At 37.4% G+C, this 14728-nt stretch overlaps 1 protein-coding gene across 6 annotated transcripts in view; it reads right to left on the bottom strand.

Annotated features, from left to right (window-relative positions):
* WDFY3 (WD repeat and FYVE domain containing 3) overlaps positions 1 to 14728 on the bottom strand; it is a 282380-nt gene that overhangs the window by 197705 nt on the left and 69947 nt on the right. The gene's annotated exons all lie outside the window — the stretch shown is intronic.

Here is a 14728-nt window from a genome sequence, read left to right as displayed (position 1 = left end):
ACCTTGAAACCCATTTGCCAGGTCAGGTTAATTCCTTTAATAGATTATGACAATCAATTAAAAAAAATAGAATGCAATATTGCAAATCTATTGTACTTCAATAAAAATATTTTTAATGAAATAGAATATACTGGAATACATGTAGAAAGAGTAATCATTATTTCATAAAATTTATTTTAGGTAAGGGTGCATTCATGTGTATTGAATCACAATATAAAATGTATCCCTGGCTAGAGCTGCATTTAAGAAATAAATAAACCAACCACTGGGTTAGAACACACACCAGAATCAGTAACACTAAGCTTTCAGAAAGCACCATCAGCCCTTTTCAACCACCATGAACTGTGCCAGCTATCAGCTAACCTCAGACACAAAAAACAGGATTATCTTCCCAAAGGAACCAGGAGGGCTGGGAGGACATTATGGGTATATCAAAGTTGGGTAAAAAGCAATTTGCTTTTTAATTTGTAGAAAAGCAGGAATAAATTGAAAATTTGTAATTTTGCCATATAAGTCAGTATGGCATTTCTTAAGAAAGGAGAGATCACTGCTTTATTTACCAAACATCTATTGATTTTTTTAAAGCCATAAGAAGAACAAGTATCTTAAACATGCTTGTCCTTGAGAATTTTGAGTGGATTCCACATGTGGCTGTGGGCAAAGGTTTATGCTGCAGAGCTGCACTACACCAGGAGGTCACCTGGGACTCATCACAGGTGAGGAGCAGGAAGACACTCTACTCGAGGCTGGTCTGCGCCAAGGGCCCTCTGTGCAAGGAGCACCCAACACCACCATGCTGTCCAGTCGTGGGGAAAGTGCTCAGACCACTGGCACAGGGCCGAAGAGGCCCTCTGAGCTACAAAATGACAAGTGAAAGTCAGTCTGGTTCAAACTTGCTTGATATATTTCAGTCTCAGAAAAATGTGTAATTTCTCCAAGTGTAAATTATAAAGATTTCAACAAATACATTCCAGTAGCCCACTATGTGCTGCTACTTCTCGTCCTGGAGAACCCCAGAACAAAAATGAAACTTGAAGTGAATTATAAAACTTGTGTAAGTTAGCTAACATTTCAGATTATGCATAGATCTGTTCTTTTTCCTTAACCTGTAGCTGCAGTTTATAATCTAAAGTGTGTGGATAGAGTTTAGGGGATTCATGATCCTCTAACGCTTCAAAAAACATTTTTAAGAGATCTCCAGCTTTCAAAGGCATCTATGTCATTAAAAAGTCAAGCATCATCCCTTATTTATAGAGCATTAAAGTACTTTCTGAGCATTTCCTTTGGTCCTCATTCCAACTTAAGCAAGTGAACCAAGGAGGGGATTAATTCTGCTTTTAAGTGAGACCCGCCCCCCAAGACAAGAACAACTTGCACAAAATGCACAGTGAAAAAAAAAACTGAGTGAGAACCCAGGACTCTGACCTCCTGGTCCAGCCCTTTCTGCTCACTGGTATTCATGTGCCTATTTTAGATTACAGAATTTTGGCAACTCTGACTCTAGAATATTTATTTTGCATCAAGTGGCAACTAGGATGCAAAAGAAATCTTTTTCATTTTTCTGAAGATACATTTATCAAACATCAGTAAACACACACACATAATCACACAAAGACAGAAACCAGCTAGATGCAATAAAGCTACTGTACCACTGTTATTTAATCTCCCTCAGATTCAGTCAGCTAAATGGATTTACTGGTATTTCTTGATTACTCAGATAACCTCAGTAATGGAGGAAAAAAATTAGATTCCTCCTTTTCTCCTAATTTACCAAAGAAACACTTAAGCCTATCATATTAGATTGCTGACTCACAGCTTTGTCTGCACTTCAATGTTTTGTAAGTTAAAGTATAATTCAGACATAGAACTATCTTGTTTAAAGTACTCTTCAGCAGTGAAAGAGCAGATAAGAATGGGTACTTTTCGGTCAAATCAGTACCCACACTTCCGTGTAAGATAGGTAACTTCAGGTGAAAGATTCTTAATTCTCTTGAATCTTGGGTTTCTCTGACCTGTGAAATCTTTCCTCACAGGCTTTCTGAAATGCATACATAAAATAGCATCATTTCTATGAAGTGTTAAGCACATTAATTATGTTCAACAATTTTAAAATTTCTTCCTTCAGCTTAATCATGAAACATTTAATTCCTTTTCATTTACATTTTAGTTATTTAAGCAAAACCACTAAAGGAGAGGAAACATGTAGGCCCTTAATAGTACTATGTTTTATTAGAGATGTTCAAAACTATAAATAAAAAATTAAGGAAAAATTTCTTCGATGTTCAAAAAGAGGTTCATTAAGCAATAAAGAAGAGAGAGGCAAAATGTAGTAATATTGAGAACAAATCATAAAATGATTATTTAGGGGTTAGTTATTAGGGATTTTCAAAATATTTACAAAGATTATTGTGCATAAGAACTAGTTTTCTAATGCAAACTCTATTTCGTTTCAAAAGAGAAAAGTGTGCTGCCAATAGAGGGTTATTTAAATAGCAATGAGATAATTATTGCAATGAGCCCAGACAGTATTTTTTATTCTAATCTCTTGTGTTAATGCTTGAAAATCTTTTGGAATTGCTTGAAGAACTGTTTAAATCCTTTAAACAGTTTGTCAGTTTTAAATTATGGAAGGGTAGAAAAAGTAAATAGCTTCAACTTGCAAAAATATATTTGACAAGTTACTAATGGCCTTTGCATAGCTCAGCTAAAAACTGAAAAGAGTTTTTTCTGAGTAACTCCTTAATTTCACAAGAGAAGAAATAAATAGCTCACAGGACTTAGGGAAAAATCTTAAAGTTTCATTAAAGAATTACAATTCCACAGGTTTTTTTTCTTAAAACTTTCTAGGTGAAAAAATCATATTATTTTTGCACTGTGAAGGCAAAACTTCCTACACTTCTGAAAAAAGAAGACAAAATTCTGACAGGCTCCCAACAAACTGTATATATAACCTGGCAACCTAAACCCATACATTGAAAAAGAACCATTAATACCATCCTGAATTAGAATTGTAAAATTCTACCTACTGAAACAGTTTTTGCCTTTCAAGAACAGCCATATCAGTTTAGGCCCAAGTATGAGACATGACAAGATCAGCCATCTCATTTATATGGCAAAATACAATTACTTAAGACCAATACCCAATATGAGCTTCCCTGGTGGCTCAGTGGTTAAAAAAAAAAAATCTGTCTGTAACGCAGGAGACATAGGTTAAACCGTGAGTCACGAACAGCCCCTGCAAGCTACTCCAGTATTCTTGCCTGGGAAATTCCATGGATAGAGGAGCCTGGTGAGCAAAAGAGTAAACAACAGCAGCTCTCTTGTAGTAATACTCACAGTACAAGATAATTTATTGCATTATATGTTTTATAATTGTTTATAACGAAAAATCAGAAATAGCCTAGTCCTTTAGTAGATGAATAGGCAACTTCTGGTATGTCTATATTATGGAATAGTTTAGCTCTCAAAAGTTAGGAGGAAAAAAAGAACTTAAATTTGGAAAAAATCAAGGTTTCGACACCTAAATGTAAGGGGTTTAGAAGTCATTACTCCTGTACTTACAGAAGAAACAGCTGAACAAACTGGAAACCAAGGATTCTTCCCTGGAACCCTCAGAGAACTGAGGCTACAGAGCAAACCAATCTCTGAAATCTCGGGAGACAAGTTAATCCAGAAAGTCGCAGATGGAATATTCTTTCCTGGAACAGAAATCCCTGGAACCCGTAACTGTGAAGAACTGCTAGGGGTTAACAGTGGGCTATCATGAGAGGGCCACAGTCTTCAGGCCCTCCCCACAACTTTCCTGGGCTGCAGTTCTAGGACCCCTCCAGACTCTTCACAGAGAAGATCTGGGAAAGATGCCCTCCAGGCTCTGGCAGAGGGAGGGGAAGAGCAACCACTTTGAAATGTTCCCAGAGCAACTCACAAGAAAGCCTTACTTTCCAGGGTCAGACTATCTTATCTTAGCCTTGTCTCACTTGAGGGAAGGGCATCTCTCCCTCTCCTCCTCCCCCAGTCCCACCACCCCTAGCCTTCCAGTCTCACCTAAGGGGGTTAAAGGAAGAAACAGCCCGGGAGAAATACCTGTGAAGGTCACAGCCCAGAGTTACAAGCCCACTAAGATTTAATCATCAGGTTACAAAACTGTTCCCTCTTCCACACTTTACAGCTACCAACTGTGCTTTAAAAAAAAAAAAATCAAAGGGAAGTGCAACAAATCAAAAGCACCACAGCAATCATGAAGAAGGCTTTGATGAGCTCAACAGTACACCAAATAAGGCCATGGAAAAGAATTAGTAAGCCTGAATATAAATCAGTTAGAAGATTCCAGAAGGAGAAGAAAGAGAAAAGCTTCTAGGAGGAGAAAGGGAACAAAGGCATGCATATTCAAACTAATAATGTCTAAGAACTTTACAAAATTAATGACACCAAACCACAGATATGGAACACTCAGAGAATATCAAGGAAGATTAAATACCTCAAATACCACATTTAGGCAGATTAAATTCGACCATAGAAGGTCAAAGACAAGGAGACACTCTTGAAAGGGAGCAGGGTGAGGGGGTGAGGGGGCATAGGAAAAACTTACCTAAAAGAACAAGGACAAATACTACAGTGGACCTCTCATCCAAAACGTGCAAGCAAGAAGATAATGGAGGGAAATATGTAATGTGTTGGAACAAAAACCAACCAGTCCAGATCTCTATATCCAATGAAATTATCCCTCAAAAGTGAAGGAAGAGTAAAAAAATTTCTCAGAAAATCAAAAAATGTCATATGTATTGTGACGTGATATGCCATGTCAGAAATATTAAACGTTGTTCAGGGAGAAAAAAATTAATATAGATTGGAAAATTGTACAGGCATACTATGCTTTATTACGCTTCACAAACTGAGTTACCTTTTGCAAAGTGAAGGTTTGTGGCAACCCTGTGTTGTCAGATGATGGTTAGCATCTTTCAGGAAAAAGTATTTTTCAATTAAGGTGTGTACATTTTTCGGACATAATGTTATTATTGCACACTTCACAGACTACAGTATAATGTAAATAGAACTATTATATGCACTGGGGAACCAAAAAAATTGGTGTGACTTACTTTATTGCAATATTTGCTTCATTGAGGTGGCCTGGAATATCTCCAGGATATGTTTCTATTTACGTAATAAAGAGAAAGGTATCAGAGAAGGAATAAATTATGGTAAACAAAAAATATTTTTTTACTATCCTTAACTCATCTAAAGGATTGTTTTAAAAGTAATAATAGAATAATGCATGAGGTGATTATAGTTTATGAATCAGTAAGATGAATAACAGCAATGTCATAAGAATTGGGATATCCATACTAAGATATCCATACTATGGTGGTTTAGTTGCTAAGTCATGTCTGACTCTTGCAACCCCATGGACTGTAGCCCGCCAGGTTCCTCTCTCCATATAATTTCCCAGGCAAGAACACTGGAGTGGGTCGCCATCTCCTTCTCAGGGGATCTTCCCAACCCAGGGATCAAACATGTGTCTCCTGCATTGCGGGAGGACTCCTGCACTGCAGGCGAATTCTTTACTGACTAAGCTATGAGGGAAGCTTGAAGGCAGATGAATATTAGTAAAAAATGTACACTCTAGGGCAACCACTAAAACTTTTTTTAAACTTTTAATTGATACGCAAAGAGAGGAGTTAAAAAGAAGCCATGTAAAATACTCAGTTAAAACCAGAGAAGACAGAAGGAACCAAATAACATATGCAACAAATATGAAAGCTATACACAAGACAGATAATATTAACCTTACTATATCAAAAATCACTCTAAAGGTGACTAGATTAAACACACCAATTAAAAGACAGAATGTTAGGCAAATTAAAAAACTTATCTCAACTTTACGGTGTCCACAAGAAAGCTGCTTCAAATATATTGAATAAATAACCAGATATATTGAAACTAAAGAGATGGAGGAAGGTACACCATGTTACTTCAGCTAAAAGAAAGCTGGGTTAACTATATTAATGTTAGACAATGCAGTCTTTACAAGAAAAATTTTAGGGATAGTTACATATTGACAAAAGGGTCAATTCTCTAAGAAGACTTTACAATCCTTAACATGTATAAGCCTAACATGGAAATCCCACAGGAGGCAAACATGGACAGAACTGAAGGGAGAAAAAAACATTCACTTTTGGAGCTGGAGACTTCAACAGACCTCATACAACTGACAGAGCTAGTGTGCAGGAAATCAATCCAGACATAGTTTACTGAACAGTACTATCAATTGACTAGAACTAGAGTTGATATTTTCAAAACACTCCATCCAACACCAGCAGAATGCACATTTTTCTCCAACTCACATGGAATATTCACCAAGGCAGATCACATACTGGGCTGAAAACACACCTTAGCAAATTCAGAAGAAAAGAAATCACGCAAAATATGCTCTCAGATCACAATGGAGAAATCAGTAACAAAACGAAATCAGTAACAAAAGACAGACGGAAAAGCCCCAAATATCTAGAAAATAAACAACATGCATCTAAATAACATGAGTCAAGGAAGTGTCAGGAGAAAATTTAAAACATTTTAAAATGAATGAAAATATAACTCATCAAAATGCATAAAATGCAGTGAAAGACATTCTTGGAGGGAAATTTGAAGCACTAGAAACATAGAAGAGAATGTGCTCAGTTACTGAGTGGTGTCCAATTCTTTTACAATTCCAGGCTCCTCTGTCCTTGGGATTCTCCAGGCAAGAATACTGGGGTGAGTTGCCATTTCCTACTCCAAAGGATCTTCCTGACCCAAGGATTGAACCGTGTCTCCTGCCTTAGCAGGCAGGTTCTCTACCACTAGCAGCACGTAGGAAGCCCATTTTAAGAGAAAAAAGATGTAAAAGTAGCCTAACCTTCTACCTTAGGAAACTAGAAAAATAAGAGCAATTTAAGCTTACAGGAAGCAAAAGGAAAGCAATAAATTTCAGCAACAAATCAATGAAACTGAAAACATAAGAACAAAGAAAATCAAAAACAACAAAGTCTGGTTCTCCGAAAAGATGGATAGAATTAGTCTCCATCTACCCTACAGCTGGTATCCGTATCTAGAGTGCATTTCCCTACAGCTCTCAGTTTTCCTCTGAAAAACAAAGCAGGTATCATACCACTTCTCTGATTTACAACCTCTGCTGATTCCCTATTGCCTAAAAATAAACCAAAGTACCTTAATCTGATATCTAAATTCTTAAACACTCTGGCCCCATTTATATTTCCAGACTCCTCTTTCACTAAGCCACCTGCTTCCCTCTAAACTCTGCTTCTTCAGCCCTCTGTGTATGTGTGTGTGACCTTCCTTTGGCCAAGGACAGCCCCTCTTCCACCTTTCCTAGCAGATAACCTGTAAGGTCACCTTCTCAGAGAGTGGGAGCGTGTGTGTGCTCAGTCATGTCTGCCTCTGCTACCCCATGGACTGTAGCCTGCCAGGCTCCTCTGTTCATGGAATTTTCCAGGCAAGAGTACTGGAGTGGGTTCCCATTTCCTGTTCCAGGGGATCTTCCCGACCTAGAATCGAACCCCGGTCTCCTTGTCTCCTGTGTCTCTTGTATTGGCAAGCAGATGTTTTTAACCACTGAGCTACCTGGGAAGCCTCCCTTCCTTCCCAATTTGTTGTTTTATCCTACTATGGTTCTTTAGTTATTATAGTATGGCATAAAATATTCATCATTAAGAAAGACAGTATAGCATACTGGTTACACAGACTTTGCAACTGATCATCTAGATTTAAATCCTTTTTGCTATTCAGTCACCAAGTCGTGTATGATTCTTTGCGACCCCATGGACTACAGTACACTGGGCTCCCCGTCCTTCACTATCTCTTGGAGTTTGCTCAAATTCATGTCCATTGAGTCAGTGATGCTATCTAGCCATCTCATCATCTGCCGCCCCCTTCTCCTTTTGCCTTCAGTATTTCCCAGCATCAGGGTCTTTTCTAATGAGCCAGCTCTTTGCATCAGGTGGCCAAAGTATCAGAGCTTCAGCTTCAGCATCAGTCCCTCTAATGAACATTCAGGGTTTGTTTCCTTTAGGGTTAACGGGTTGGATCTCCTTGCTGTCCAAGAGTCAAATCCTAGTTGCACCATCCACTAGTTGTTTAACTTCAGCAGGTCGTTCACCATCCTTGTGCACCAGATTTCTCACGTGCGAGGAGAGAGTGACTAACAGAACCCACCCTAGAGCAGCATTGTAGTGTAATTCACCAAACGAGGTACTACCCAGAAAACACTCTAGGGTAAGGTCTGGCGCAAGCGTTCAGCAAGCAACAGCTATTATTTGTGCTACCCTACCATAACAAGTGTAGACCAAATAGTGGTTGTTTACTCCCGTTAACTACAATGTCTTCAATGGTAGGAACCAAATCTTTTTAACTTTGTATCCCCAGTTCATAGTAGGTGACAGATAAGTAAATGTTAAAAGATACATACACATACACACCGAGTATACGATAGTATATTTTATGTGCAGACATTCTGAATTCTAGACATGATAGTTTTCTATTCCTCACAAAAAATTACATACACACTGAGTATATGGTAGTACTATATTTTATGTGCAGACATTCTGAATTCCAGAAATGCTAGCTTTACTATCCCTCACAAAAAATTACATAGTACACAGAAAATTTAAAAAAAATTTTTACAATTTATGTGTCTGAGTTCTCATTGTATAGAAAGTCTTTAGAGTTCATAAACCCTGATGTTCTTGAAAATCTCCAGAAAAAAATTACACTGACAACCATTTGTTCTTAATTGAAAAGTGACCAAGTTGCTTAAATAAAGATCATTTCTGCTTAACTAGCAGTATCTCTCAATAAGTTCAGTTCAGTTCAGTTGCTCAGTCGTGTCCGACTCTTTGAGACCCCATGAACCACAGCACGCCAGGCCCCCCTGTCCATCACCAACTCCCGGAGTCCACCCAAAACCATGTCCATCGAGTTGGTGATGCCATCCAGCCACCTCATCCAAATTACGAACTTCCTAAAAGCAGGCTATGCTCTCCAAATCCTTAACAACTGCTTGAGGGTTCAGAATAGTTAGAAATGAACAAATGAATGCAACAGCAGTTCCCACAGCTTTAAGTTCAACTTTCCAGGCTCTTCATTACCTGGCCCCTAGACCCAACCCCGCTCTTTATTCCACCCAGACTTTGTCTCCTGCAGGTCTCCCTACTGTGCTGTTACAGACCCTGCACCTTCTCCTAGGGTGGGGATGGGGGTGGGAAACCCCTTTAGTACTTCTACATTAAATCATCCTTTAAATCTCAGCTCAACTGTTCCTCGTCTAGAAAGCATTCCCTAATCTCTCAGTTTAATAAGAGAGATACATACAATACTGTGCATATCTTTATCATAACACTTCTCACCTTGCTATATAACTATTATTTTGTCTTTTTCCAACACTAGAGAACTAATATAAGGTTATGGAAGGCAAAGATCATGTCTCTATGCAACTTCTTTCCTCAGTGTCTAACACAGTACCTGGCAAAACAAGCAGTACATGATTAACAAATGAGTAAAAAGTGACGAATAAAGTTTAGATGAGGAATGAATTAGAGGCAGCTCAAACCAAAAATAATAATAACCAAAATAACTTAAAACAGGTCAAAGAGAAGGAGAATTTTCTCTAAATTGCTTATCTATTTATTCTAAAACAAGAAGCCTTAGAAGACCACTCTGTTATTTATGGTTTGTTTAAAATCCATTTTATTACTTAAGGGGACTTTCTGGGTAGTCCAGTGGTTAAGATTCTGAGCTTCCACTGCAGAGGGGGTGTGGGTTAGATCCCTGGTAAGACCCAACATGCCACTAGGTGTGGCCAACAAAAAAAAGAAAGAAAAAGAAAAAATAATAAACCATTACCATCTGACCATTTTTGTTGTAAGCATTTTTTTTTTAAGTACTCAGAAGAAACTGCTATAAATTTAGAAAGTAAGAACTATGAATGTGAATGCAGAGGCAGAAGAAAAAAATAATTCACTACTAATAGGTGTGGTTGGTAAGCAGAGGATGACAAACCCAAAGGCAATAGCAAATCCTCCACAGGGAATTGGGGCATCAACAACAAGCTGAGGATGAGGAATATCCAAAAGCAGCAGCAGCTCCCCAATACCAACAACACATCACCACTGAATGAGCTGGAAGACATGCTGTGTTCTAAAGGCAATGAAAGGAAAATGACAAATGCAAAAGGTTATGTAGATTATATTAGTAAGACATCACAAATTTTAAAAAGTAATAAAATGCAGGTATCAACAAAAATAATAATGGTCATGAGGGTTTAAACTGCCAATTCTTATACTTTCATTTTTACAAAAACAACATCATTTATATATTTGGATAAATTTTTCCCTACCAATTAGTTATCTTAGAAGGCTATGTCCACATAATTATGCTGACATGGTTCAAAATACTTTTAAAAATTCCTCTTTACAGACTGCTTTCAAGGCGTTTTATAAACTACATCTAAAACTCAGTGTCATCAAATACATGCTTTACCAAAAATGGAATTACCCCATTGCTCAGCTTGCTCATTTGCCTTAGTTTCCAAACTTCCTCCATATAACTTCTGTAGATTACTAAATATCAGATCCCTTCAAAATGACTGAAAATTTAACACTAATAATCAAAAGAATGCACCAAAGACTCTGCAGCTGATTATGGGGGAAAAAATTCTGAAGTTTCAGACCGATGCTATTGTTGAAATTTATTTTAAGTATCTGCCTACTATGTGCAAGTTGCTGTCTGAGTGTCAATTCCTATTTTCAACCCCTCCACGGTGTGGCTATATTTTTTCTAAAGTTCCAAATAGATCAGTGTACAACCTTCCACAAAAGTGACACAACTGCCTACAAGGGGACAGAGTCAAAACCCTCTGCAAGGTATAAAAGGCTCCTCAGAGGCTGTTATCCACCCAATTCCAAAGCTCTGCCTTCTGCAGTATGCCTCCTCTCAGCCTTGGCTCACAACACATCACCTAACTGCTATTAACTGAATAGGCAATGCAGTTTCAAACCCTTGATGGTTTTCCCACCTGGTCTTTGCTCCTCCTGAAATGGCCTACTCAGATGCTTTTTACTGCCCGGCAATCTATCATGAATAGTTCAGGACCGTGTTTAATTCCAAAACAATCTAAACCTAACTCTACAGAAGCAACTTGATCATTGATTCAAAGGCATTTTTCAAGCACTCCCCACCCCACCTCAATCTTTCTCTGCTCCAGCCATCTAGCTCTGCTTTCAGTAATTCATATTCACCATGTCCTTGCCACCAACACAATTAAAAACATTAATCTGAAGAAAATGTTGGAAAATATCTTTATGGCTTCAGGGTAAGGAAGAATGTCTTGATCCAAAATATGTAAAGAAGGGCTACAAATCAATGAGAGAAAGGCAGATCATCCAAAAGAAAAATGGACAAAAGACAAACTGGTATTTCACACAAAAGGAAAATGAATGACCACAAACATGTCAAAGATTGTGTAATCTCATCAGTAAATGAAGGAAATGGAAATTATAATTTTCTGTCTGCTCTTTGCTCCTTTTAAGAATGTCTGCTCATTTACCCTGTGTATATTTCTGTCCTATCCCAATTCCACAAATACTCATCCTTGTCCCCTAGAAAAACATGCACTTAATATCCACAAAGGGCTTCCCACGTGGCAGAGCGGTAAAGAATCGGCCTGCCAATGCAGGAGATGTGGGTTAGATCTCTGGGTGGGGAAGATCCACTGAAGTAGGAAATGGAAACTCACTCCAGTGTTCTTGCCTGGAAAATTCCATGGACAGAGGAGCTTAGTGGGCTACAGTCCGTGGGGTCACAAAGAGTCAGACATGACTGACTGAGCATGCAATATCTATCATCGAGACTTTCCACAAGGGTTATGCTAACAATCGACAGCCAATAACCTAGTCTGAGCCCATCTAAGGCTACTTTTCAACCTACTCCATATAGTAAAAACATCTTAGGATTTATGGTGGGTATTTTCAGTGAACAGGAAGCTCCTCCACCATTCCTTGAAAATGAATCAACCTAGTGTAAGGTCAGTGACCTATGTTATTTATATTCAACTTTCCAGTATTTGCTGTGGTGCCTGAAACAGAATAAGTGTGTTATGACTAGCTGGAGAATAGCTGGATTGACGGAGCAAAGCAGGAAATCTTGCTGACACCTTATTTGTTAACTTTTCCAGAAACTCTGCTATCATCATTAATTTAAATACTCTTTATTCACTTAATGGAGGTATATGAATGACAACTAGGAAACCTATGAAATTTTTAAAGAAACATACATCAAAACATCAAATAAATCTTAGATGATAAAAATCTTAAGTACTAAAAATATTACTTGTTACCAGATATAACCTTTTGCTCATCAGAATATTATTGTTTCCTTATAATTTTGGCATGAGATCTTCTCCAAGTGAAATACAAAAATGTCCCATGGTTAAGGGGTACATGTGCATTCTCACTACAGAGTTTAGGGATGAGGGTTGAAGATTTAAGAAACTGAAAAGAAAGGAAGGAAGAAAAGAATAAGAAAGCTACATTTCTCTGTTCTTCCACCAGGGTAAAACCTGAGAATGATTATCACAAGTAGCCATGTCCTAATTACATCATTTCACTGTTGATCACATGTAGCCTATTTTAAAAAATGCCTTTGGGGAAGAATGAGAGGAGAAATGCTATTCTTATCAGTTTTCTATTTAATAGAATTTATAAATGCATCTGAAACATTAACAATCATATATAAAATATACTGTTATTCTTGGGAAATAACTTACTAAAGTGAGTAACTGCATAGTGCAACCCAGTTTACCACATTTTTCTTACAGTCTTATCCTCCTCTTAGAAGGAATGCCATGTAATAAAATACAAAAAACGGACCCCCTGATGCTAGGGAGAGTTATTTCTTAGGTTTATATTTATTTTAAACATTCTATAATAAAGTCTAGCTCTCAATATTTTGGGGGAAAACCTTAAAAAAAAAAAAAAGCACTGACGTTTCTCTCCAGACTGGCGAATCAAACACACCTGACTATTCTCATTCTGCTCCTTTTATATTTCACAATTAACATCTCAACTAGAGATGGGGGACAGGGGTAAAAAGCATACAACTAAAATCTCCTAGTTCAGATACCTACTAAAAGAGTTAGCACTGGAGGTTAAAATTAAATACATAAATACTAGCTACCTTATCTCAAATGTCTAGGCTTTTGAATCCAATTGCTAAAACAGAAAATATCAGCTATAAGAACTAAAACTTTCTATAAATGAACGGTATAAAGTTTCATTTTGCTAACCACCTTCCCCCTACAAAGAATATGTGCATGTGTGCTTTTAATTGCTCAGTCATGTCTGACTGCTGTGACCCCATGCGCTACAGTCCGCAAGGCTCTTCTGTCCATGGGATCCCAGGCAAGAATACTGCACTGGGTTGCCATTTCCTCCTCCACGGGATCTTCCCAACCTAAGGATCTAACTGAGTCTCCTGCATTTCCTATATTACAGGCAGATGCCTTACTGCTTGAGCCATTGGGGAAGAAAAGTACATATAACATTCTAAAAATTACAATTTGTACTAAGCAAAATATACTAGGTAGGGAATAGCAGCTGGCAAAGACTTGAGATTCAAGAAAATATAGATTACTTTTCAGATTTACTTTTCTTTTTGAAATTACATCAGGAAAGTTATCCTATGGTCAAAACTGAGTCATTCCACGGCATTTTAATTAATTTTCGTTTATGTATAATCTATGCTTCCAGTAGAATATATATTAACTCATTCAAAAATACTGAGAGCTACACCAGGTTTGAGTACTTGAACTATTTGGACTGGTTCTTCAAAGTAACTATCCATACAATGAAACTTGCTATTATTTATCCAGGTCTTTTAAAACATCAGTTATCTTTAATTTCTGAATGATTACTTTTTTTAAACTATTTAATATACTCTCAAACTTCAGACAGGATAACAACTCATTTAATTTCATATCTAGATTGCTACTAAAAAGTGAAATTTAACACTTTAAACAAAATGAAGGAAGAAGAGACCATGAAACAATTTAATGATACTTTTAAATGGATTTTTAATTTGAATATAATAATATTTAAAGAAATTGATCAAGAATTTCCAACATATTTGTTTCAAGGATCATAATGGCTACTAGTTAAGCATAACATAAATATATTTAAGGAAGATAAGAGGTAACAATGAAACTTGCTGAAACTTCATGAAGCTTGAAAATTAAATCATATAATTTTAAATTTCAAAGACATGTGTGTGTGTACTCAGTCATTTCAGTAGTGTCCAACTCTTTGTGACTCCATGAACTGTAGCCTGCCAGGCTCCTCTGTCCTTGGGATTATTCCAGTAAGAATACTGGAATGGGCTGCCATATCCTTCTCCAAGGGATCTTCCAAACCCAGGGATCAAACCCGCATCTCCTGCAGCTTCTGAACTGGTGGATTCTTTACCACTGAGCCACCTGAGAAGGCTTCAGAGACAGTCCTTCACCAAACCTTGGGGATAAAACTAGTTCTTACTGACCTAAGAACCAAAAATCTAAGTTAAAGATGAGAGAGAGAGACCCTTAAATGTATTGGGAACCTAATACATGACAAATGTCACAGGAAAGGGTGTGATTGTTAAGTAGATAGTATTTGGAGAGTGACAAACTCAGAATAAAATAAACGAG

This window comes from Cervus elaphus, chromosome 6 (genome assembly GCF_910594005.1).
Source record: "Cervus elaphus chromosome 6, mCerEla1.1, whole genome shotgun sequence".
Classification (NCBI taxonomy): Eukaryota; Metazoa; Chordata; class Mammalia; order Artiodactyla; family Cervidae; genus Cervus; species Cervus elaphus.
Note: the sequence above shows the minus strand (reverse complement) of the source record. Positions and strands in the feature narration are given on the sequence as shown.